Here is a 25,222-nt window from a genome sequence, read left to right on the forward strand (position 1 = left end):
GTTCCATTTATATGGGTAAGAAATCGTTTTGGAATTAAGCACAGATGTATAGTAACAAATGCCTCGACAAATCTTGAACTTCATCACTGGACCATTCAGTTCAGGTCTGCTATTAAGAGTACAATGTACACGTGCATTTAATTAACTCTATTAGACAAAAATATTTTAATATTCATAATTAAAAAGTTAAAAGATAAACCCTATCTGTTGACTGTGTTTCTGTCACTCAAGATGGGAGGTGGAGCCAAGAACCTTCCTACAGACCGTCGACCTGCCTGATTTGGGTCATTTATTATGCACCCCATACCTCTTCTGTGGGAGGTGGTGGTAAAGGTTACAGCGGCACATAATGGGCTCAGGAACTGAACCCAAAAATTCATTTAGCTTAGCAAGTGACAGTCTTGAATAGCTAGTTTCTTAGTGATTCTATTTATATCAGTTAGCTTCTAAAGCACAACTATGATTAGGTCTCCTTGGTTTGCAGCTCTTGAAGCATCCTTGGTGGTGGTGGTGCTCGTGTGGGGCACTGCAGAGCCCTACAGAGCTCTCGTGCCTATCAGAACCCCTAGAACGAAGTGTATTTACATCCACTCGTGTGCCGCTGTGTTTTATCCACCCACGGCAGTACTCGCTTCATCCACACTTGTTTCTCGTCGATAATCCACACCGCTCTCATCTACACCATTACGTAACAAGAATGAGTTTAATACCTTATCAATCTGGTTATGAAAGTTGCTACAGACTTTCTTGAGCATGTAACAACCGCTGTCAAATGAGGACTGAACATGTTCAGAGACGCAGGCGTCCAAAGTGAACATGTTCAGAGACGCAGGCGCCCACGGTGAACATGTTCAGAGACGCAGGCGCCCACGGTGAACATGTTCAGAGACGCAGGCGCCCACGGTGAACATGTTCAGAGACGCAGGCGCCCACGGTGAACATGTTCAGAGACGCAGGCGCCCACGGTGAACATGTTCAGAGACGCAGGCGCCCACGGTGAACATGTTCAGAAGACGTGAACACGTGGGCCGGCACCCTCAAGCGTCAACTTTCCTGGAAAGCTTCCAGCCCAGTCACCATACAGTCACGTGAGTTCTCCGCTTGTCTTATTTTCTCCCTGTAGTTACCTGTAGCCGCCTTCCAGAGTTCTTTTACTCTCCCAGCCCGGTACCGTAGTATGCACAGCTCTGCCTGCACTCAGTGTACGCCCTCCCTCACTCCCTCTCAACATTCCCCTCACTCCCTCCCAACATTCCCTCACTCCCTCCCAACATTCCCTCACTCCCTCACTCCCAACATTCCTCCTCCCGCTAACCTCTCGCAGCTGACCTTTCCATCCCTTACACCACATTAATCTATGACCTCCCAAATTCTTCCTTTCATCCATCAACTCCTGACCTTCATCCATCAACTCCTGACCATTGTTAGGCCTGTCCAGCCGTTGACGCAGGCGTTTCTTCCTCCGCGTCTTTATCTGCTACTGACCTTTTCACAACTAGAAAAGGTTTGACCCGAGAAAATATCGACCTTACCATTCTACCCGTGAACCTTCCATTCAATTTCTGAACAATCCACTACACGTATACCCACAGACAATCAATCCACTACACCTCTACCTACGGACCATCCATCAAACTTCTACTCACGGACCATTCAATCAATTTCCAGTCTCGAAGTCATCCATTTCAATTCAATTGCCAACAAAATGACCGAACATCAACAGTCTCCGACCAACGGTACAAATCTTGCATGAACTTTAATCAACTATATTCTTAGAATTAAATTATACCTATTGGTATAGGCCGGTCTCCTTTTTAGGAGCCTGTTTTCGATCCCCGATGGTCCAGTTATCTCACCCAGCAGCTAATCTGCCCTTATATCTCTTCCAAGTGCTTTCTCCTGATTATCACCTGTACCTTACGCAAGGGTGGCGTCTCGAGGTCGCCCTAACACCCTTTCACTCTTGTCCTTATCAGAGAGCTACCCCCCTGCCCTTTCAAAACTAATGTTTTGGTTACCTTTTCCTTATGTGTCTTGTGTGTGTGTGTGTGTGTGTGTGTGTGTGTGTGTGTGTGTGTGTGTGTGTGTGTGTGTGTGTGTGTGTGTGTGTGTGTGTGTGTGTCCACTTACTCGTACGTTGGTTGAGCTTCTGCTCTTTTTTCCAGTCTCTCAAACTTTAATCAAATTATATACAGATATTTAAGCCCATTGGTCTGTCATACCTTCATTTGAAGCAGCGTTGTGTGCCTCCATCACTACACTTTCAGTTCATTCTATTGGTTCACTATGACAACGCACGTGCATTTATGCATGCATGCATGCATACCTACCTCTCTCACAGCAGTTGCATATATGTTGCAATCATCCGAATCTCCAATATCTCCTTTACAAGATAGTCACCCACCCCTCTCTCTCTCTCTCTCTCTCTCTCTCTCTCTCTCTCTCTCTCTCTCTCTCTCTGAGTCCTTCCGTGCATCCTTGCCAGTAATCTGTTTCTACAGCTGCCTCATGTAACCTCTCCTGTTTACATGCCACTGCCAAAAGTACTTCCAAGAAGTTGGAAATCATCTTCAGGTACAAAACAAATATTACTTCGTCTTATTCGTCATTGTGTATAATACTGCTTTAATGTATGTTGCAGCTCACTCTACATACTAGATGCTATAGCGAAAAGTGTGATCAGTTCACCTAACCTCACATCAAGGCATTGGCCCAACCCGTCCTCTTAGAAATTACGTCGCTCGTATGCGCACTCAGGCTAAAAAAAAAAAAATAATTGAAAATGGGATCGCCTCACGAAAGTGACGTACTGTCCCGTTTTCTGTTTTGGGTCCTCTGGCTTAGTCTGTAAGTTTGGAAGAGGAAACTTTCAACTAACGGTTTTCATAACGTTTTGAAGCCTTATGAGAACTTCCTGCCCTCCTAATGTCCCAGAGGACCCTTAACTTGCTGTTTTGAAGAAAACAAAATTTATTTTCAATTATTTTTCATTTTTAAATGAAAAATAATGCGCATACGAGCGAAAAGCGACGTAATTTGTTAGAGAACGGGTTTTGTAATTTGAGGTAATTTGTAAGAGGAATGCCCACCCAATGCAAAATTGCTTCTCTAGCTTCATATATATCCTTGTAATATCTGCAATACAGGTTGTGCTCATAGAGCTTGTGTCTTCATCAGTCCAAGAACTGAATAATTTGTTGTTTCTCTTCTGTGTGTGTGTGGATCCGCCCCACAAGATTCCAGGACTATCTTGTGGGATGGGGCTTCTACCTCCCCCCCCCCCACCCCTCATCCCCCACAACGTTGAGCTCCATAAGCAGGCGAGGAGTCACAATAACGTGGCTGAAGAATGTTGATCTGACCACACACTAGAAAGTGAAGGGACGACGACGTTTCGGTCCGTCCTGGACCATTCTCAAGTCGATTGTGACTTGATTTGAGAATGGTCCAGGACGGACCGAAACCTCGTCGTCCCTTCACTTTCTAGTGTGTGGTCTGGTCAGCGTTGAGCTCCAGTCTGTCAAGAACAGTCTGAGGAGCTTAATTATCTTCAACTTCGTCTGCTATTTAGCTTGTGTCCTCAAGTTTATGCACATTGAGTGCGCAGTTTTTTGCCTTTACGGGGGTCAGCACAGCCTGACCTCACTCAACACCTGTCCTCGCAGCTAACAGTCGCGTTGTTTACGTTGTGGTAACCAACGGTGCAAATACTGCCTACTATGACAAGTTACCTTTTTCCCCCAAGACCATATTTGGTTCTGATCTTCTGTTTCCTCCCATTACCCACATCGTATTAATATTTCCTGTGTTAAGATCTACGTCTTTCTATAACTCCTTGTGTGTCTATATGTGCTTGTGTGTCTACATATGTCCTTGTCTATGTGTGTGCTTGTGTGACTATGTGTGCTAGTGTGTCTATGTGTGTTTGTGTGACTTTTGTGTGGTTGAGTGTCTGTGTGCTTGTGTGTCTATATGTGCTTGCCTATGTGTGCTTGTGTGACTATGTGTGCTAGTGTGTCTATGTGTGTTTGTGTGACTCTTGTGTGCTTGAGTGTCTGTGTGCTTGTGCGTCTATATGTGCTTGCCTGTGTGTGCCTCAACGGTTGTGTGCGTGCGGGCATGCGTGCATGTATGTCACGCCACCGTCAGTGAACATTGCACAGCCTCCAGTGTACCAGGGCTGCCTCTCCCTGCCTGCCAATTACAGTGTGGCGGGGAGCGCGTCGGGGTGACTGTGCCAACACGTGTATGGAGCTCATGTGCAATAGTCGCTCTTAACTACCTCAACCAGTCTATTTCAATATGGCCTGTAATGGCATGTAATTTACTTCGTGGTATATAATTATAGCATTAATTGCGACATCTACTCAGCCCTGCCACTTGGGTGGGGAGAGCCCCTGGATGGTGACCACCGTCGAACTAAAAGGTCAGGAGGAGTGTTAGTAGTTGTCTTATCCACCGACTGCTCTCCGTCTGAGCCAAAGAAAAGCCATCACAGAGCAGCATGTCTGAACCCGCCAAACACATACCGAAACTACGACGTTGGTACAACATTCGAACAAGTTTTAACACCTAACCAGTTATATCAACACGTCATAAACGTTCTAATACGTCATAAACACGTTAAGTCAAGATGTAACAACTTTATTACAAGTTGTAACAAGCGGAAAATAGAGACAGTTACGGTTTGTGTTTCCAGGGAAGGTCCTCCTTTAGCCCAGAAGGTAGATACCCGTCGGATTAAATATCAGATTATCAAATGAACCTATATCAAAATAAGAGAGTCCCTCCCTCCATGAGCCTGTATCTACCATGTCCTTGTGTTAATCCTAATACCATCAGCATATTCTTACAGTAACTCCGGATAAAGATCCTGCACACTCTTACACCTGCTATAGGTAGGCGAAGAAAACACGTCTTAGAACATCTCAAGCGCTCCACTCTCTCCCAACAACGACAAGGAAGGACTGTGTAGGGAAATAGCAATGATCGAGCTCAAGCTGCAAGAGTCATATAAAATCCAGGTAAGGCAAAGAGAACAAAAGGAAATAAGTGAAATAGAGAGGAATTCGAAATACTTTTTCTCCTATGCAAAAACTAGGACAAAAAATAAATCCATCATTGGGGCCTTGCGCAAGGATGATGCAACTTTCAGATGACAATAGAGAAATGAGTGAAATACTGAGGAAGCATTCTATCAACATCAAGGAGGGCCAAAGACTTTTCAACACTCTCCCGCTTTTTTTTTCCAAGAGCCCCAGTTACAGCCCCGCTCCTGTGCCAGGTAAGTCGACTACGGGTTCACCATAGCCCGTGCTACTTGGAACTTTTGTTCCAAGTAGCTGAATCTCAAACAATAACATCTCCCGCTATACATAAGGGGCATAACTAGCCGACCTCTCACGGAGTTCACGAAAGAGAGAACTCGATACACACCTTCAAAGGATACCTGATCAATCAGGTTGTGATTCATACATCAGAGTGCGAACAGCCACGTCCAACAGCCTGGTTGACCAGACGACCAACCAGGAGGCCTGGTCAGAGACCGAACCGTGGACCCATTGATCCTCGGAACCTCCATAAGGAAAGTAGCCACACCTGATGAAACGATACACACATTCTTTGATTACACCTGTTAACGCGCTGCACATTCTTGGATTACCCCTGATAAAACGCTGCACATTCTCAGATTACCGCTGATAAAACGCTGCACATTCTCGGATTACCGCTGATAGTGGTGCACACTGTGAGGTGCTCTGCCAGTGCGTACGGAGGTCAACGCTTCAGCACCCACCCCGCGGCGCCTCGCACCATTACCAACTCATCCAACACCAAACTTTCAAAAAAGCCACCACGTGGTATTTAAAAACACAGCTCTTATTATTATTATTTAAGTGATAATAATAATAATAATTACATTTTCTGGCGTCATCGCTAAAATAGACGAGTCAGTTAAGCCGGTGGGAACAACTCGAACGTTGATGACGTTGATTCAACGTTCAAACGTCAATTCAACGTTGATTTAACGTTATTCTTGGATACTGTCCCCAGTGGAATCGAATGGAATCCAAGACCTTAGGGAGCTGGTCGGCCGAGCGGACAGCACGCTGGACTTGAGCTTCTGTGGTCCTGGGTTCGATCCCAGGCGCCGGCGAGAAACAATGGGCAGAGTTTCTTTCACCCTATGCCCCTATTACCTAGCAGTAAAATAGGTACCTGGGTGTTAGTCAGCTGTCACGGGCTTGCTTCCTGGGGGTGGAGGCCTGGTCGAGGACCATGCCGCGGGGATACTAAAAAGCCCCGAAATCATCTCAAGATAACCTCAAGATCTCAAGATAAGGTAAGCAGGGGATGGAAGACTGGGGCGAGGGTGTGGGAGAACTTGAGCAGGGGACATTAAGGTACAGGTCGAGGAGGAGGTGGAGGTACAGCTCGGTGGCCCAACCAACGCGGGTTTGACCTGGCAGTGATACTGTACTCACCTAGTTGTCCTTGCGGGGGTTGAGCTCTGGCTCTTTGGTCCCGCCTCTCAACTGTCAATCAACTGGTGTACAGATTCCTGAGCCTACTGGGCTCTATTATATCTACACTTGAAACTGTGTCTGGAGTCAGCCTCCACCACATCACTGCCTAATGTATTCCATTTACTAACTACTCTGACATTGAAAAAGTTATTTCTAACGTCACTAACTGTGACGCTTGAGGTGTAACAGGCGTCACTCTCACTAACTGTGACGCCAGAATAATAACTACCGTAAACTAAGTGACAACGACCTACTGAGTACAATATTAATGGATGGAAATATCGTTAAGAAATATTGTGGCAGAATTTAATGTCTCTACAAAACTGTATTTTTAAACCGGAATAAAAACTAAATAAAACTTTATTTTTAAAACTTTATTTTTATTATACATTACATAATCAACGTGCGAGATATTCCTATATATATATATATATATATATATATATATATATATATATATATATATATATATATATATATATATATATATATATATATATATATATATTTAAGTAAGTGTAAAGTGTATTCTTAGTTCCCAGTTTCTGTGAAGTCCGCTTCACGTACCATTTTCTATGGCTACAAATATAAGCTTGGCGTTCCCATTTTCTGATGTCAGTTGCAAGATGACGTGACGTCAGCATAATCTTTTGACGAAGTCAGCATGATCTTTTGGACACTGATGTTCCTGTCTACCATACCTTATATTATCTTCATCTTATTCATGATAAAAATTCCCAAAATATTATATACTTCAAGTCTCCCAGAGAGTATGGTCGACTCTCCGACCAGGTGTTCTCACCTGATTGTGCTTGCGAGGGTTGAACTTCGGCTCTTTGGTCCCGCCTCTCAACTGTCAATAAACTGGTGTACAGGACCCTAAGCCTATTGGGCTGTATCATATCAACGTTTGATATATTGAATCAACTGTGATTCAATATATCAAACTATATTGTTTGATATATTGAATCAATTATATATTGAATAATATCAACTGTGTATATTGAATCTACCGAAATCCAGGTAAGGCCTATACGGCACTCAAGCCACACAGGTGTTCCCCTGAAGACTGCCACACGGCCACAGTGTTGTAATGACACAATACCTCAGAGATATTAACTGCGCTCCCGAACTCATTCTTCACAACAAACAGGCATTGCTTAGGTTGCTTCTAAGGAGGATACAACGGGTTATCTATAGTCTGTCTTACATACATTTAGCCCGAAATGTCTCAGAATAAAATGTTGGAAAGGTGTTGGGTTCAGAAGGTTGATGGAGGGAGGGGGGGGGGGAAGTATGGTTGGGGCAGGAAAGACGTAGGGTGCACTTACCAATTAGTAATTACAGGGGAAGTGAGGTTTACCTCTGTATACCTAGCCTACTAGCCTGCTAGCAACTACCTGGTTGGGGCTAGGGTGAACGGGATGAGAGGCAGTGTGTACGGGCAACCCGTTCTCGCACTCTCCGACCAGTGCGTAATTACAATTTGTAATTGTAATTACGAAGCAATAAGATGCTTATCTTAACATACTAAGGAAGGTTAGGTAAGGTCGGTGTTTTCTATGAATCTTTTCAAGATAAACTTAAAATATTCACAATAAATTAGTATGTCACATATGCACGTATTTAATAAGTCAATATTGACTATAAGAAAGTGCGAGAACGGGTTGGTACGGGTGAGGCAGGGAGGCGTGTGGTGGTCAGCGAGGCAGACATCAGCCTCCCACACGCCAGCCTCCGTCTGTGCTCTCACAAATTGTGTCGTGACGGAGGTGTCAATTTTCCTTTCGAATGCTATTTACGCTTAAGCTGACTACCCGGGCGAAGCACGCACTCTCTCTCTCACACACGGGAGGGGGGGGGGGGGCTTGACGGCTGAGTGGACAGCGCTCGTGGGTCATAGTCGTAAGGGCCCCGGGTTCGATTTCGGGCCGAGGCAGAAACAATTGGGTACAGTTTTTCCACCTGATGCCCTCTGTTCACTTAGGGGTAATTAGGTATCTAGGAGTCAGACAACTGCTACAGGATACTTTCTGTGTTTCACCTAGTTGTGCTTGCGGGGTTGAGCTCTGCTCTTTTCTGTCAAGTCAACTGTTTCAACTCTGCCTCTCAACTGTCAATCAACTGTTTCTAACTACTAATTATTTTTTTCCACACACACACACACACCCAGGAAGCAGCCCGTAACAGCTGTCTAACTCCCAGGTACCTTTTTACTGCTAGATAACAGGGGCATCAGGGTGAAAGAAACTGCCCATTTGTTTCCGCCGGCGCCGGGAATCGAACCCCGGACCAAAAGATTACGTATCCAGCGTGTTGTCCACTCAGTCACAAGCCCCCTGTGTGTGTGTGTGTGTGTGTGTGTGTGTGTGTGTGTGTGTGTGTGTGTGTGTGTGTGTGTGTGTGTGTGTGTGTGTGTGTGTGTGTGTGTGTGCACGAAAAACCACAATATAACAGGAAATTATATTTAAGTACTTTCAGTCGGTGTGTAGCCCTTAAGACGTCTGAAGTGTAACGCTGAGGTCAAGTGGTCACGAACCGGAAATTAGCGATGAGCGTTGTAACGCTGGCTCAAGTTGTCACGCCCTGGGGGTGTGGTCACACACTCCTGCCACACCCTGGGGCTGTGTGATCATACACTCCTGCCACACCCTGGGGCTGTGTGGTCACACACTCCTGCCACACCCTGGGGCTGTGTGGTCATACACTCCTGCCACACCCTGGGGCTGTGTGGTCACACACTCCTGCCACACCCTGGGGCTGTGGTCACGCCCTCCTGCCACACCCTGGGGCTGTGTGGTCATACACTCCTGCCACACCCTGGGGCTGTGTGGTCACACACTCCTGCCACACCCTGGGGCTGTGTGGTCATACACTCCAGCCACACCCTGGGGCTGTGTGGCCACACACTCCTGCCACACCCTGGGGCTGTGTGGTCATACACTCCAGCCACACCCTGGGGCTGAGGTCACACACTCCTGCCACACCCTGGGGCTGTGTGGTCATACACTCCTGCCACACCCTGGGGCTGTGTGGTCACACACTCCTGCCACACCCTGGGGCTGTGTGGTCATACACTCCTGCCACACCCTGGGACTGTGTGGTCATACACTCCTGCCACACCCTGGGGCTGTGGTCACACACTCCTGCCACACCCTGGGGCTGTGTGGTCACACCCTGGGGCTGTGTGGTCACGCCCTCCTGACACATCAATGGGCCAATAGACACATTGCAGATTACTAGTCTTCTGTTTCCATGACGACTGGGGCAATATATTGTATGTTTGTGATTTATTAGGTTCCGTGAAAGGGATGGTGTTGTCTTGCCTCTGTACTGAGATCGCTGGGGATGACAGTTCCCAAATGGGCATATAAAGACAGACGTCATTCGTCTATGTCGACACAGACGACATTCAAGGGGTTTTGTATGGTGTTAAGACAGTTTTTCATGAGCAGTCATTGCATTGGCAGTCATCTTGTTCTTATAGTATATTATTAATTCAATCTTCTGGTTAGTGTTGAGAGGTATCACGTTTCTATCAGTAATGCTTTTTTCAGGACTCTCTTCCGTTTTGTGTGCCGTGGACAAGTTCCTGAATAAAATAGTGTTTAAGCCAAAACACAGCTTGTTCTGTGAGTCCAGCTGTATTTTTTTGTTCAGGAAAACATATTATTATTAACATCTTTATTGACAAAATTAATTACAATTTTGCCTAATCTGAGGATTTCAATTAAGTCCTATTAAAGTGAGGATAATGCTGATAATTCACTGTCACGCAGGACTGAGGGTCATACACAAGACAATAGGTCTAAACTGGCACATATATATATCATGGTTACAATCAATGTTTTGATGTATGAATACGTGAAAACAACTTTCTATTGTGCACTGCCACACAAGGACAGGGATGGGTTCATAAGTGATGTAGCTTGGAAGTAATTTAAATAAAATTGTTCTTCATTCTTTAAAATGAATTACACTTACACTTAGGGTGGACGGTAGAGCGACGGTCTCGCTTCATGCAGGTCAGCGTTCAATCCCCGACCGTCCATAAGTGGTTGGGCACCATTCCTTACCCCCCGGCCCATCCCACAGCCTTATCCTGACCCCTTCCCAGTGCTATATAGTCGTAATGGCTTGGCGCTTTCCCCCTGATAATTCTCTCTCTTTAAAATGGACAAGCAAATTTTGGATAAATTGATGTTCTGGATGTCGTCCAGAACACCTGAGTCAATGAAACAGTTACACAGTTGGTGATACAATAGGCCAGGATGTCTAAACAAAGATAGAAACGTCCTTTGTGAGCATCATAATGTTATTGTCAGGTTTAAAACTGTCACACCACAAGCTAGTTACATAATACTCATAATGGTGATTATAACAAATTTAGTTTAAGAACAGTAAATTAAGTTATTTGCGGCAAATTGCTGAACTTTTGTTCTCCAGCAGACACCTGGATTATGTTATTAATACAAGAATATCATAGTAGGCTCCATAAACTTCCTGGATGGCGTTACCAATACAAGAATATCGTAGTAGGCTCCATAAACTTCCTGGATGGAGTTACTAATACAAGAATATCGTAGTAGGCTCCATAAACTTCCTGGATGGAGTTACCAATACAAGAATATCGTAGTAGGCTCCATAAACTTCCTGGATGGAGTTACCAATACAAGAATATCGTAGTAGGCTCCATAAACTTCCTGGATGGCGTTACCAATACAAGAATATCGTAGTAGGCTCCATAAACTTCCTGGATGGAGTTACCAATACAAGAATATCGCAGTAGACTACATGAGGTTCATGCACACAGAACGGGTGATCGATGGCCCTATACTGCAGTGGAGAAGAGAATGATGACACCATGACTCTGCTTGAGAAGAGACAGCAGCAGCAGCCCGCCAGGGGGGGAGGGGGGGAGTGACGCAACTGTAACCGCCACTAACGGTCATCCGTCACTCGCCAGCAATGCGATTATAAACGCAGGATTACGGTCATTTGTGAGTAACAGCCGCGTTACCCAACGTTGATGTTAGTTGGTGGCCGTTAACGATATATTACACCGGATAATAGTCGACTATCATCAAGCAAACACCTCACGGAACGCCTCACGAAAAAGCCACTAAAAAAGTATACACGAGTGTTTCGTCAGGTGTTGAGAAGTATTTCGTGTGTTTTATGTCACTGAGGAATGTTACGCGCGTTTTATCAGATGTTGAGAAGGGGATCACGTATTCGTAATGGCATCTGGCATATATTAAAGGAATAACAAATTAAGATATCACCGCTCAGTGATACTAACAGATATCACCGTATATCTGTGTATTCACCAGTGTATTCACTGGTGATACTGTATGCCTAATGACCCCATCAGGAATACAGTGAACTACAGATCAGGTCGTATGATCCCATCTAACTGTTCCGTCTTGATTTAATTTTGATTTATTACAGCAGCTCTGGCGCTGTAACTAGCTACAGGCCGGATCAACCGTGCTGTGGTAGGTATGTGGACCTGCGGGCCGCTCCAAGCAACAGCCTAGTGGACCAAACTCTCACTAGTCTAGCTTGGCCTCGGGCCGGGCTTAGGGGAATAGAAGAACTCCCAGAACCCTATCAACCAGGCGTTCTGATCACTGCCGGAAGAGGCATCGCGTCCTCTCAACTAATTATGAGGCATTTATTACTGGGTCGACCAATCCAATAACAATCTGATTCATTTGTAACATTTAAAACACCGTAATAGTGACGTTTTATATGGATCGAGACAGACCAAACTTCAATAGGGTTAGTCTGTCTCGAATATTAAAAGAAATTTTTTTATACAAATATTAACAATACAATGAATTGCATTTTCATAACAAAAAATGTGGAGTATTTCGTCAATTCAATTTTTTAATAATGTATAGTTTTGTATTCAAAATATTTTCACATTAAAACAAAGAAAATTAAAATAGTATATGTTTTATATAATATTGTATCATGAATACAGGTCTAACTGTTCGGGTTGTATAATGAGTAGGCTGCAAAGTATAATGAGTGCATAGAGTGGATAATTTGAAATTTTGTTGAAATATTGATGCACTGAAATGCATTTCAGTGCAGAATAATGAAGGACAAAGAAATCATATTAACGTGATATATCAGTGAAAAAATCAGTAGAAGCATTGATGAGAATTCGAACCTATCCTCTGGGTAGTACAGCCCGTGGCTTTGCGGGAGATCATGTCTTGGATCATGTCTTGCGAACCTGTTGTAGTTTCTACTATGAACCAATCATGATAAAACAGAAATGAGAATGGTGTTTGAGAAAGGTGGTTTGCCTATGGATTCCTCACCCGCCAGAAAGCTTTTGTCACCGTCCCGCAAAAAAGGTTTCTATACAAACTTTAGAGCCAGGCGAGCAAAGTTTTGTAGAGGAACTATTTATGTGAGGGTGTCAAAAGGTTTTTGGCAATGAAGGAACACACAGGCAGACCACCCTTCTTATTTTGGAACCATCTGGAAAAGTGCTGGGAGGGGGGAGGGAAGATCTCACCTTGTAGGCAACAGAGTAACAATGAGAATAGATAAGTCAGAGTGGCGTGCCGCAGGGATCGGTACTGAAACCCATTCTGTTCCTGATATGCATCAACGAAATGACACGAAACTCATCTAAGTCAACATTTAGATGATGAAGCAAATATGATGATACAAATTAATAATAAAGATTACTGTGGGATATTGCTCGATTTTAACACAAAAAGATGCAAAGTAATGAGGATAGGGGCAGGGACGAGAAGACCCAGGAACAGAAGAGGCTGAACGGGAGGCAGCTCCCACAGAGAAGAACATGAGAGAATAACAAAACTTGACGCTTGACGAACAATAAGAAAGTAAACTCTGCAGCTTGTGTAAAATATATAAATATCAGTGTAGCCATCAAAAACCTAGAGAAATAAGTCTTTAGAATGCTACATAAACCAACGCAAGACAAACCTTTGAGTATGCAGCACCAGGTTGGAGTACCCGTCTGAAAAAAAAGAGAAACATTACAGATATTTGTGCAGAATTTGTTCTAGAGTTGAAGGGAATCCAATCACAATGAAAGGGTGAGTGAACTTTATTTCACCGCGTTAGGGGAACACAAATCAGAGGAGACATGATAACAACGCACAAGATATCGAGAAGAACTGAGAGAGCGGACAATGAGGCAATGTTCAAGACGAGAGACGACAGGGCCAGAGGCACAGGAGGAAGCTGGAGACACTGAGGTGCCAGGAAAAACTCCCTCTCTTGAGGTTATCTTGAGATGATTTTGGAGCTTTAGTGTCCCCGCGGCCCGGTCCTCGACCAGACGTCCACCCCCAGGAAGCAGCCCGTGACAGCTGACTAACTCCCAAGTACCCATTTACTACTAGGTAACAGGGGCATCAGGGTGAAACTCTGCCCATTGTTTCTCGCCGGCGCCCGGGATCGAACCCGGGACCACAGGTATCACGCGTACAGTGTTCTGTCCGCTCAGCCACCGGCTCCACCCTCAGCGTAAGAGTCGCAAACAAGTGGAACGGTCTACAAGAGAAGATCCTTAATTGAGGCGAATTTAATAAGCACTTTCGATAAGCACTAGAACAAGAAACGCGAGGAATGAAAGCCATTACATTAACTGACCAGCAGACGGAATTGCGGCGGGGCTGGGGAGCTACTGCTACGACCTTGTAAACACACACCTATGCGGGTGCAAATTGATGCGAACGCTCACCTCTACAGATTATTAGTGTCAAGGTAGGGCGTTGTAACTTCGATTTCATTTAACTTTAATTCACACTGACCCTAAGGATCCTCGGGAAGAAACAAAACGATTAACACTAAGGCTGCCAGCAGTTAGTCGACCTGCAGGACCCTGGGTGACGTACCCACCACCAGGGAAGGGAAATACAATAACTAAATGAACATTTGTTATACTGAAATAAAAGAAGTTCCGTCCACCGAGTTGTTTCAGGCGAATGCTTCAACATTTGTGCATTTATTATAGTGGCTCTCAGTTGAATGTTCCACACAAACCTTGGAATGTATACACGCTATCCAACTTTTGAACACACTCGCACTACACAAACCTTGGAATGTATACACGCTAGCACAACCCTGGGTCGTATACACACTAGAGCAACCCTGGAATATATACACACTAGAGCAACCTTGGAACATATACACACTAGAGCAACCCTGGAACATATACACACTAGAGTAACCTTGGAACATATACACACTAGAGCAACCCTAGAACATATACACACTAGAGTAACCTTGGAACATATACACACTAGAGCAACCCTAGAACATATACACACTAGAGCAACCCTGGAACATATACACACTAGAGCAACCCTGGAACATATACACACTAGAGCAACCCTGGAACATATACACACTAGAGCAACCCTGGAACATATACACACCAGAGCAACCCTGGAACGGAGATCCATTGGACAGGGTTATATAGGTCACATCAACGCAGGTTTATATACATTTAATGCCACTCTACCTCCTCCCCCCATTTTTATTTTCATGTATATAAACATATATTTACTAAGACAGACAGCCCATGTTTTCTTAAAACTATAGAGCATCTTAACCCATAAACAGGTCAGCTATATGAAGGTCGGACATCGTGGATCGCATGACAAAAAAAGTTCACAAGTGAGTGGAACATTATACATAACTCGCAGACTGCAGCTGGAGCCGTGTAAAGGCTACAATTAAAACCCCGAGATAACCCCACCTCAGATCAAAGACCAATAATATTGCAGGTGCAAGAGTTTCGCGACCCAGAACGCGAATTACGGTGAACGTCACGGTGCGCGTCACAGTGCGCATCACAGTAGCGAGAGAGAGAGAGAGACATGAGGCAACTGGTTACCTTACACCGCCATTCACTCTCTTCCCAGAAATCTTATCACTGAGAAGCAAATCTTCCAGACGCTCCCTGAGGCCACGTCACGTGTTGCTGGAGAAGGAGCCGTGCTGCCCTCGCCTGAGCATCACGTGCCTTGGAGGGCGGCCCGGCCTCCGTGACGCCCGGAATTACCTTGTGTCTTGCCTGATGTAATATGTAGAGGTTATTGAGTACGGGAGTGACAGGTGGTGAGTGGAATGGCTGAGGTGGGAGGGAGGTCATATATTATATTATATTATATTATATTATATTATATTATATTATATTATATTATGGCAGTGTCAGCCCACGAAGGAAGGATTAAGATCGTGAATATCCTGACACAGGAGCGGGGCTGTAACTCTTGGAATATTTGGCTATTAAATTATTGATGCAGATTAAGCCACCCAAGAGGTAGGCACGGGCATGAACAGCCCGTAATCTGGCTGTTAGGGACGACATGTACCCTATATGTAAAGTGTGTGTGTATGTGTAATAAGATGAGGAGAAGGGTGCAAACAATGACTTGTGAGGCACACGCTCTCATAAACACCAGTCAGGCCAACATTACCCAACCCTACCTTACACAACCATACATGTGCCACTTTACACTTGTATACTTTACAATGTTAGTGTACACTTTACAATGCTTGAAACGAGAAGAGTTCTAGACGTCAGGAAAGACTACTTACCGCCTAGCTAAGACTGTAGTATTGCCTACAAATATACGCCCATTTGGATAGTATCTAAAGATCTAAAATATCCGAGACGCTGAAAGTGATCTGTGACCAAGACCTATAAACTATCTGTGACAATCTGGATATTATCATAAACAAGACCTACACAAGAAGTGACTCGGTGAAAACATCCTTCCCCGCGACCTGAACATCGCCGGGTAACGAACTGGGATGTGGTCTCGTCCAGCGACCTGGGTCACACCGGACAAAATGGCCGAAAATGCTCGATCGTCCCATGAACCTGACTGTAGAACACGGCTCAAGAGGGTATTACGAATGAGGAGGAGCAGACGCGCCGCATATAGCTATACCCACATGGGGGCTTCATACAGCGATACCCACATGCGCGCCTCATACAGCTATATACCCACATGGGGGCCTCATACAGCTATACCCACATGCGCGCCTCATACAGCTATATACCCACATGGGGGCCTCATACAGCTATACCCACATGGGCGCCTCATACAGCTATACACACATGGGGCGCCTCATACAGCTATATCCACATGCGCACCTCATACAGCTATACCCACATGCGCGCCTCATACAGCTAGCCATATGAAATGGTTAAAAAATGGATGACGTATAAATCTAGAAAGGGGAGAATGGTGAATGACACGGGAGGCTTGAAATGGGTGAAGGTGGATGACATGTGAGACAAGAAAGTGGTAAGGATGGATGACGTGTTCAATTAAACAGAGAAACCCGGAGAGACTGGAGTAGACAGGTCAAGGCGCACCGGCCCACACCCCGACTATGCACTCCTATATCATACACACCCCAGAGAGGGAAGGACACAGCACTCACAGCAAAAACTAATCATCAATACTAATTAAAACACCTTCATAATACATAAATATACAGTTTTACAAATTACACACCGCAAGGCATTCTGGGACACCTGAAGCCACTTCCCTGGAAACACAAACCGAAACTGTCTCTATTTTCCGCTTGTTACAACTTGTAATAAAGTTGTTGCATCTTGGCTTAACGTGTTTATGACGTATTAGAACGTTGTTACAACTTGCTATATTGGTTGTTATAACTGGTTAGGAAGTGTTAAAACGTGTTCGAACGTTGTACCAACGTCGTAGTTTCGGTGTGTGTTTGGCGGGTTACAGCCATTAAGACCCAGATCCAAACGACGACTCCCATGATGATACCCACGATAACACCCACGACAACACCCACGATAACACCCAGCACTTCCTGGGTCTACCCATAATGTTACAACAAAGTGGACCCACAATGTCCGCCCAGCCAACACTTGGTTCACCTGACCTCTTACAAATTATGTCTGAATTTGGCCGTTTGCTCGTTTGGCCGAAAATGGACGTAATTTGAAAAAAATTAAAATAAATTTTGGATTTTTTTTTACAACAGCAAGTTAAGGGTCCTCTGGTAGGTTATGAGGGCAGGAAATTCTCCTAATGTTTCAAAACGTCATGAAAAACGTTATTTGAATGTGTTCTCTCCTATCCTAACAGACTAAGCCGGAGAACCGAAACAGAAAACGGGACAGTACATCACTTTCGTGAGCCGATTTCATTTCAAATTACGTCCATTTTTGGCCATAGTGCGCATACGAGCGAAAGGCGACGATATGTTTAACAGGACGGGTTGGTCTGTGACCACGGCGGGGATTGTTGTGTTAGATACAGCTACTCGGAACTAAATTGCCATGAAGTGATCCTGTGGTGGCTATAGTGATCCCGTGGTGGCTATAGTGATCCCGTGGTGGCTATAGTGATCCCGTGGTGGCTATAGTGATCCCGTGGTGGCTATAGTGATCCCGCGGTGGCTATAGTGATCCCGTGGTGGCTATAGTGATCCCGTGGTGGCTATAGTGATCCCGTAACACGGCGTTGAGTTCTGTGGTGTATCTAGGCGGCTGGCGGCACCCGCCCTCAATTCTCTAGTAAGGTATAGTGTTATATTACTAAAGTAGCATTCATGAGTTGACTGTGTTTCTACCATGGTTTTATGATTTTGTTGGGATAATTATGTCTCTTATAGCAGCTTATACCTTTAATATTTCTAGATTTCATTTGTCTAACCTTTATCATCAGTATGCAAAGAGCTGAGGTTGGCTGTGGTCCCCCAAGCCAGACCCCCCTAAACAAATCAGACACATATAAAACACACATTTGACAGTTGAGAGGCGGGACCAAAGAGCCAGAGCTCAACCCCCCGCAAGCACAACTAGACGAGTAAATAAATCTTGAAATCCCACTGAAAAATAGGATTATGAGCCTCTTCTTGAAAGATGCACCAAACACGATAACAACAAGAGGTCAACTGGTGGACGGGTCTCAACACACACACACACACACTAAGACCCGTCTTAGAGTATGCCGCGCCATCATGGAGCCCCCACCTGAAGAAACACATAAACTGGAGAAGGTTCAGAGGTTTGCGACGAGGCTTGTCCCAGAGTTACGAGGGATGGGATATGAAGAGCGTCTGAAGGAACTGAACCTTACGACACTAGAGAAAAGAAGGGAGAGAGGAGATATGATAGGGACATATAAAATACTCAGGGGAATTGACAAAGTGGAAATAGATGAAATGTTCACACGTAATAATAACAGAACGAGGGGACACGGGTGGAAACTGGAAACTCAGATGAGTCACAGAGATGTTAGGAAGTTTTCTTTTAGCGTGAGAGTAGTGGAAAAATGGAATGCACTTGGGGAACAGGTTGTGGAAGCAAATACTATTCATACTTTTAAAACTAGGTATGATAGGGAAATGGGACAGGTGTCATTGCTGTAAACAACCGATAGCTGGAAAGGCGGGATCAAAGAGTCAATGCTCGATCCTGCAAGCACAAATAGGTGAGTACAAATAGGTGAGTACACACACACACACACACTAAAGAGCCACACTAGATGCTCAGGAACCTGTACACCTGTTGATTGACGGTTGAGAGGCGGGACCAAAGAGCCAGAGCTCAACCCCCGCAAGCACAACTAGGTGAGTACACACACACACACACACACACACACACACACACACACACACACACACACACACACACACACACACACACACACACACACATACTCGCCCAACCACTTCCTGTGAGGTTACACAAACGCTCCTCCAGCAAGGCATGACAGCAGCAGCAGCGTAACTTGGTCTGCCATCAGGTTTTCTTGTGGGGAAGATATGTGGGTGATGCAATATGTTGCCAGTCAGTGGTGGTGTTCATGGACCGAAAGTTTTGATCATCTTTTAGGTCAAGTATAAATGTTGCTGCGGATTTGTACACGTCTGAAACTGAAAACAATTCACTGTACTTGTTACTTTTTTTTATTATAATTTACTTTCCTTTGATTTTTTTTGTTTAAGTGTGTTTTCTAATGGAATATCTAACGCCTTATAAAATATATTCCTTATATGTACACACACACACACAAAACATTATATTATATATATATATATATATATATATATATATATATATATATATATATATATATATATATATATATATATATATATATATATATACACACACACACACACAAAGAAGGATTATGCAGGCGGTGAATCACAATAACGTGGCTAAAGTATGTTGACCAGACCACACACTAGAAGGTGAGGGGACGACGACGTTTCGGTCCGTCCTGGACCATTCTCAATTCGAATCGACTTGAGAATGGTCCAGGACGGACCGAAACGTTGTCGTCCCTTCACCTTCTAGTGTGTGTGGTCTGGTCAACAAGGATTTGTTACAAAGAAGGATTTCTCGGCAATTATGAAACCCACGACGATGAATCAGCGAGTCATTATGTTAACATGTTTTCTTCTTCTAAAGTTTGCTTTACATGCACCCGTGCTAAATGATGTTGACAGTCATGATGGAGCGTCATACGTCAGTGACGCTCCAGTGTCTTGGTGATGACCTGTCAACACAACACACACCACCTTGAGGGATTTAAGATGGACCCGAAGTATCGCAACCAAGCTGAACACACACAACCGGAACTATGCTGAACACACACAACCGGAACTATGATGAACACACAACCGGAACTATGCTGAACACACACAACCGGAACTATGCTGAACACAACCGGAACCAAGCTGGACCCGTAGTATCGTTGTTGTTGTTATATATTCCGCTACTCAGAACAAGAAGTTCCAGTAGCTCGGGCTATGGTGAGCCCGTAAGGTCCCCCCGTAGTATCAGAACCAAACTCTACCTAAAGAACAGGAACCATGGTACTCCGCTAATTATAGATTTCAGCTTCGCTACAAAACATAAGTCAACTTTATTAAAATAAGGTAAAATGATTTACTAAGTAATACAAACAATAAAACAAATTATTACTTACCCTCTAAATAATTAGCAAAAGCCGGGAAACCCGCGAAAACAATGTAGGTTTTCTCGTCAAGCCCCGTCAAATTTGGCGGGATTCCTTCGGGGCACATTTGACGGGATTCCCGTCAAATCCCGTCAACCCGGGAAAACGATGTAACACCGTCACAATCTCTGGGGTGTATCATTCACTTGTGGGTTACTGAAGCAAAGTGTTTCTCCTTTTGTGTTGTAATTGTATCTTTCTATAAATGCTTCACAAACTTGCAAATATAACAGCCCGTTCTCATAACCAAAGGCAAAATGTTCGTTAACCAAGCCACCAAATCCCTTTTTTCTTACGAATGAAAAATAATTTTCACTAGACTCTATTGACGATGTTCGAACATTTCTCGAACAGTGCTTCGCTAACGACGTCTGTTTCAATCGCTGCTTTCTAAATGCTTCACCCACGTACTGTAAATACTAATATGCGCCCTTGAGGTTAGCCGGAGTTTTGAAGACTATAGCATGGGGATACGTTAGTGTGTGTGTGTGTGTGTGTGTGTGTGTGTGTGTGTGTGTGTGTGTGTGTGTGTGTGTGTGTGTGTGTGTGTGTGTGTGTGTGTGTGTGTGTGTGTGTATGTGTGTGTGTGTGATGCATGCCCAAGTATATGAGTGTGCCGACATAGAGGCAACTACTCGAAACGAAAACAGGTTATAACCGCACAGGTGAGGCGGGGAAACGATTCCGGGGCGTGGTCTGCATCCCTTCCTCACAGTACCTGGCCCTCGGGGCCCAGTACCTGGCCCTCGGGGCACAGTACCTGGCCCTCGGGGCACAGTACCTGGCCCTCGGGGCACAGTACCTGGCCCTGGGGCACAGTACCTGACCCTCGAGGCACCGTGCTGCTCCTATATATAACTTTATATATTAGAATGTTGCGCCAAGGCCGCCCAGAATGTTATGACCGTCACTGCGTGCACGTTGACCTCTCGTAGCCCGTCTGGGAGAGGAAAGTTGGTCTAATTGACAGGACGTCGTCGAGTTCCCTTCGCCACGAGGCGTGATGTTCTGCTCATGTGGGCCGAGGATGTTTTGCTTATGTGGGCCGAGGATGTCTTGCTAGTGAGAGGACTGCGTACACTGGCCGGTCACAAGCGTCCTTGCTTGTTCTACATAGTGAACTCGGAGTTTTTCTCCCTCGGAGAATTCGTTCTGGTCTCCGCCTGCAACTGTGGCTGTGTGCAAGCTTGTGTCCGCGGGATTCTCTCATGTGTGTATCAGGGCTGGAGATGTAACACATCCCGTAATTACCCCCAACAAGAGACACGTAGACACCACACCCACACATTGACTAAACCATCAATCAAACTGGAGCCGACGATCGACTTAATACAGCAAAGTAATTAGTCTGGAATAATTACAAAATTATTCTTAGCATTTTTGTATAGATAAGCAGTAAATGTGAATGGGCCAACAGGCCTCATGCGGTGTCCTTAATTCTTAGGTACTTCACTTTTTTTTTTAACAGGGGCTAGGGAGGGGACGGGGTGTTCTGAGCTCACACGCTTCTGATCTTTATATAACACGTTTTCTCACCTGGAACGTCGAAATTATTTACGGAATCCAACAATCCGTTAAAAATACGACGTATTAATACAAATTAAAGCACCGCAATATTGACGTTCTCTATGCATCGGCCTCGTTAGCTTCTTGTTAGGAAAAACGGGTGTAACAATTGAGACAATTAAACAATTTTAACAATTAATATTTAATTGAGAGAACGGGCTGGTTTATAACTTATAAAACAGTAAATAAACCTGCCATAGAGGCTTAGGAAAGGAGCAGTATTGCCAAAGGGGCAATACTGCTTGCAAGAGTGAATGCACCAATGATCAGACGCAAGACGATCATGATCCAGCTCTTTTGTTACGGAGTACAGTCATCCACTTGTTGACGTCCAGCGCTCATCCGTCATGTCATCCACTTGTTGACGGCCTGCGCTCACCCGTCATGTCATCCACTTGTTGACGGCCTGCGCTCACCCGTCATGTCATCCACTTGTTGACGGCCTGCGCTCACCCGTCATGTCATCCACTTGTTGACGGCCTGCGCTCACCCGTCATGTCATCCACTTGTTGACGGCCTGCGCTCACCCGTCATGTCATCCACTTGTTGACAGCCTGCGCTCACCCGTCATGTCATCCACTTGTTGACGGCCTGCGCTCACCCGTCATGTCATCCACTTGTTGACGGCCTGCGCTCACCCGTCATGTCATCCACTTGTTGACGGCCAGCGCTCACCCGTCATGTCATCCACTTGTTGACGGCCTGCGTTCACCCGTCATGTCATCCACTTGTTGACGGCCAGCGCTCACCCGTCATGTCATCCACTTGTTGACGGCCTGCGCTCACCCGTCATGTCATCCACTTGTTGACGGTCAGCGCTCACCCGTCATGTCATCCACTTGTTGACGGCCAGCGCTCACCCGTCATGTCATCCACTTGTTGACGGCCAGCGCTCACCCGTCATGCCATCCACTTGTTGACGGTCAGCGCTCACCCGTCATGTCATCCACTTGTTGACGGCCAGCGCTCACCCGTCATGTCATCCACTTGTTGACGGCCAGCGCTCACCCGTCATGTCATCCACTTGTTGACGGTCAGCGCTCACCCGTCATGTCATCCACTTGTTGACGGCCAGCGCTCACCCGTCATGTCATCCACTTGTTGACGGTCTGCGCTCACCCGTCATGTCATCCACTTGACGGCCAGCGCTCACCCGTCATGTCATCCACTTGTTGACGGCCAGCGCTCATCCGTCATGTCATCCACTTGTTGACGACAAGAGCTCACCCGTCATGTCATCCACTTGTTGACGGCCAGCGCTCACCCGTCATGTCATCCACTTGTTGACGACAAGAGCTCACCCGTCATGTTACCTACTTGTTGACGGCCAGCGCTCACCCGTCATGTCATCCACTTGTTGACGACCAGCGCTCACCCGTCATGTTATCTACTTGTTGACGGCCAGCGCTCACCCATGTTATCTACTTGTTGACGGCCTGCGCTCACAAGTCATGTCATCCACTTGTTGACAGCCAGCGCTCACCCGTCATGTTATCCACTTGTTGACGGCCAGCGCTCACCCGTCATGTCATCCACTTGTTGACGGTCAGCGCTCACCCGTCATGTCATCCACTTGTTGACGGCCAGCGCTCATCCGTCATGTCATCCACTTGTTGACGACAAGAGCTCACCCGTCATGTCATCCACTTGTTGACGGCCAGCGCTCATCCGTCATGTCATCCACTTGTTAACGTCCAGCGCTCACCCGTCATGTCATCCACGTGTTAACGTCAAGAGCTCATCCATCACTTGTTAACGTCAAGAGCTCATCCGTCACTTGTTAACGTCCAGCGCTCATCCGTCACGTCATCCACTTGTTAACGTCAAGAGCTCATCCGTCACTTGTTAACGTCAAGAGCTCATCCGTCACTTGTTAACGTCAAGAGCTCATCCGTCACTTGTTAACGTCCAGCGCTCACCCGTCACGTCATCCACTTGTTAACGTCAAGAGCTCATCCGTCACTTATTAATGTCCAGCGCTCACCCGTCACGTGTGTGTGTGTGTGTGTGTGTGTGTGTGTGTGTGTGTGTGTGTGTGTGTGTGTATGTGTATGTGTGTGTGTGTGTGTGTGTGTGTGTGTGTGTGTGTGTTGACTATTTTCATGCTCAGTTTTAAAAAATTTTCATCAAGTTCGTTAAGATTCTACGTACAAGTTTTCCTTCTTCTATATCTTATAACACTTGAAGTGTTGATGGTTCAGGGAATGTTGAATGTGAAGTTAAATGTTACTCACTTAACATTCAACATTTCCTGAACCATCAACACTTCAAGTGTTATAAGATATAGAAGAAGGAAAACTTGTACGTAGAATCTTAACGAACTTGATGAAAAATTTTTAAAACTGAGCATGAAAATAGTCAACACACACACACACACACACACACACACACACACACACACACACACACACACACACACACACACACACACACACACACACACACACACACACACACACACACACACACACACACACACACACACACACACACATACACACACACACACACACACACACACACATGTAAGGAATCACTCAGAACCTTGTATACCACATATGTAAGACCAATCCTGGAGTATGCAGCCCCAGCATGGAGTCCGTACCTTGTCAAGCACAAGGCGAAGCTGGAAAAAGTTCAGAGGAATGCCACTAGATTAGTCCTAGAACTAAGAGGCATGAGTTACGAGGAAAGGCTGCAGGAAATGCACCTCCCGACACAGGGAGACAGAAGAGTAAGGGAAGACATGATCACTACCTACATAATTCTCAGAGGAATTGACAGGGTTGATAAGGATTAACGTTTTAACACGGGTGGTACGCGAACAAGGGGACACAGGTGGAGACTGAGTACCCAAATGAGCCACAGGGACGTTAGAAACAACTTTTTAAGTGTCAGAGTAGTTAATGGATGGAATGCATTAGGCAGTTATGTGGTGGAGGCTGATTCCATACACAGTTTCAAATGTAGATATGATAGAGCCCAGTAGGCTCAGGAATCTGTACACCAGTTGATTGACAATTGAGAGGCGGGACCAAAGAACCAGAGCTCAACCCCCGCAAGCACAAATAGGCGCGTACAAATAGGTGAAAAACACACACACACACA

At 45.3% G+C, this 25,222-nt stretch overlaps 1 protein-coding gene across 1 annotated transcript in view; it reads right to left on the minus strand.

Annotated features, from left to right (window-relative positions):
* The window catches only part of GatB (glutamyl-tRNA(Gln) amidotransferase subunit B, mitochondrial), a 449,912-nt gene that overhangs the window by 296,627 nt on the left and 128,063 nt on the right, over positions 1 to 25,222 (minus strand). The window contains exon 2 of the mRNA XM_069302120.1: positions 13,500 to 13,533. The gene's annotated coding sequence lies outside the window, so the exon portion shown is untranslated. The remainder of the gene's footprint in view (positions 1 to 13,499; positions 13,534 to 25,222) is intronic.

This window comes from Procambarus clarkii, chromosome 47 (genome assembly GCF_040958095.1).
Source record: "Procambarus clarkii isolate CNS0578487 chromosome 47, FALCON_Pclarkii_2.0, whole genome shotgun sequence".
NCBI lineage: Eukaryota > Metazoa > Arthropoda > Malacostraca > Decapoda > Cambaridae > Procambarus > Procambarus clarkii.